The sequence below is a fragment of the Bombus fervidus genome, unplaced genomic scaffold, assembly GCF_041682495.2.
Source record: "Bombus fervidus isolate BK054 unplaced genomic scaffold, iyBomFerv1 scaffold0028, whole genome shotgun sequence".
Classification (NCBI taxonomy): Eukaryota; Metazoa; Arthropoda; class Insecta; order Hymenoptera; family Apidae; genus Bombus; species Bombus fervidus.
Window position 1 is genome coordinate 100,001 of NW_027212591.1, and position 2,500 is coordinate 102,500.

Consider the following 2,500-nt stretch of genomic DNA (forward strand, 5'->3'; position numbering starts at 1 on the left):
CGGACTCACATGCACATCTTAAAATCGGGTACAGAAACGTTGCGCAACACCGTGAGCTTTTCTCTTCTTCGTCACCCTTAAATATAGCCGATCGTAGACGCACGCTAGATCGTAACACACACTTTTCGTTGATTTCCGACGAACGTGGCTTTGGGCCAGGCGCGCGGGCAGAGAGATACGCGACCGACGGGGAAAAATTCGTCCCGATACATGTACGCGTACTCTCCGATCTCCGCGCAACGCTGGGGATCATCTCCCTAAGTCATCAGCGTTCGAAGAAATCTCGTGTGTCCGTTCCCGGATCTACGGCTTTCTCTGGGTTCACGAAGAACAGAAAAAAGCACAGAGGATGAAAAACGCAACGACGACCCATCGATGCGACGGTCCTCGTTGTCTTCTCGTCAGTCGTCTCGCGCCTGCAGAATACATCTCTGCCGCACGAACAGACGGAGTGGGTATTCGATCCCTGGGGCTGTACGAGTAAAAACATCTTGATGAAAAGACGGTTGTGTTTCTTTAAGGCACACAGTTTTTCGTTACGCCACCAAGTTTAGGTTTAGGTTTTAATATCTTGGTTCTCTTTTCTCTCCTCTCTCGACTGACTTTGTTCAAAAATATTTTTGCTTTCTCTCAGTCTCGCCAAAAATTCATTTAAGACGACGTCGGGGGCGCGGTCATTCGTGCTTATCGAAGACTAACAAAACGTAGCAGAGGCTGATACAAAAAGAAAAAAAAAATCGGCCACGAAGAAAACTCGCTCTGTGTATCTCGATAACCGCGTCGACGACGACGGTTCTCTCCGCGCTCTTTTAATTCGTATCCTTCTTCTTGCGCTTCGTCCGACTCAGAAACGTTCGTAAAACACGAACGACGGCGGGTTGTCAAGCCAAGAAGGGACAGAGAAGAGACGGAGGTAGTTTTGCGAGTCTCCCGTGAACGCGATAGATTTTTCATATATATTTGTATCGAGAGCATGCGTACGCCGGTCTCCACACGATCCAGCGACGAACGCCGACGAACGTCCAACAATCGCTCGTACGTCGCGTACGAGCCCTCGACCGCTCTTTAATTCGTATTCTTTTGCTTGGCGCTCGTCCTCCGACTCGGAAACGTTCGTTTAAAGATAAAACGAACGACGGCGGGCTGTCGACGAGGCAAGAAAGAACAGAGAGAGACGGACCGAGAGCAACGATACGCAACGCAAGCAGTCTTAGGTTTACGTGAGCAACCCTCAGCCAGGCGTGGTCCAGGAATTGTATCCGTGGACCGCAATGTGCGTTCGAAATGTCGATGTTCATGTGTCCTGCAGTTCACACGTTGACGCGCAATTAGCTGCGTTCTTCATCGACCCACGAGCCAAGTGATCCACCGTTCAGGGTAATCGTTTATGCATGGATTTTTGTTTGTGTACTCAGGTTTTTGTACTCTTATTCTCGGTTCGAAAGAAGCCGATATCCGACAAACGTCCGACCAACGGGAATCGAACGCGCGGAAGTCGCCATATGATTGACGACACGAAAATACGTTCGAAAACGAAATCGGACGGACTGCGCGACGACACACGCAGCCCGCCGACCGGGCGTAAAGTGCATTATAATATATAACAACCAACGAGATCGAAGCTCCGTTCGTCAGGAAACGACGGGGATATAACACCCGATTCTGAATCCTCTGTACAGCACACGATCTCGCGAAGAAAGCGCACGGTGGCTAGCCCATGATATATATATATGTTCGTTCCTCTCGTCCAGTTATTCGAAGCAAACAGCCGATATGCATCTCCATCGTTCGGGTAAAAAAAAATCGATGGGACGCGCACGGTCGTAGTCTTCCTCGCGCGGTCGTTTCTTCCCGATAGCCAGAAGCAGAGTTTGAAAAACTCTAGCGACGGAACGAGGCATTAGACTCTCGACAACGAGGATAGAGAGACGGCCGGCGATCCCCTCTGAATCGACTTCGGTGGTTCAGGTAAAAATAAAAAAAATCGATGGGACGCGCACGGTCGTCGTTCCTCTTCCTCGCGCGCGGTCTATTCTTCCCGATAGCCAGAAGCAGAGTTTGAAAAACTCTAGCGACGGAACGAGGCATTAGACTCGCGACAACGAGGATAGAGAGACGGCCGGCGGTCCCCTCTGAATCCACTTTGGTCGCTCAGGTAAAAATAAAAAAAAATTCGAAAGGGACGCGCACGGTCGTCCTTCCTCTTCCTCGCGCGGTCTTTTCTTCCCGATAGCCAGAAGCAGAGTTTGAAAAACTCTAGCGACGGAACGAGGCATTAGACTCTCGACAACGAGGATAGAGAGACGGCCGGCGGTCCCCTCCGAACGGATGGCGACAACGACGACTAAAGCGCGAAAAATCGCGACGAAAAGGAACGCATCTCCGTTCAGGTGTATGTGTGTGCGTGCGTTTAAAAAAAATTCGATGGGACTCGCAGCCATCGGCCTCGCGCGGTCGTTTCTTCCCGATATCCAGAAGCAGAGTTTGAAAAACTCTAGCG

The 2,500-nt window shown here is 50.6% G+C and overlaps 1 non-coding gene across 1 annotated transcript; it reads right to left on the reverse strand.

Annotated features, from left to right (window-relative positions):
- Positions 1 to 1,225: 1,225 nt before the first annotated feature.
- LOC139997040 (5.8S ribosomal RNA) lies at positions 1,226 to 1,380 on the reverse strand. Its single transcript, XR_011802520.1, has one exon. It is a non-coding gene; the product is annotated as a 5.8S ribosomal RNA (ribosomal RNA).
- Between the last annotated feature and the right edge of the window lie 1,120 nt (positions 1,381 to 2,500).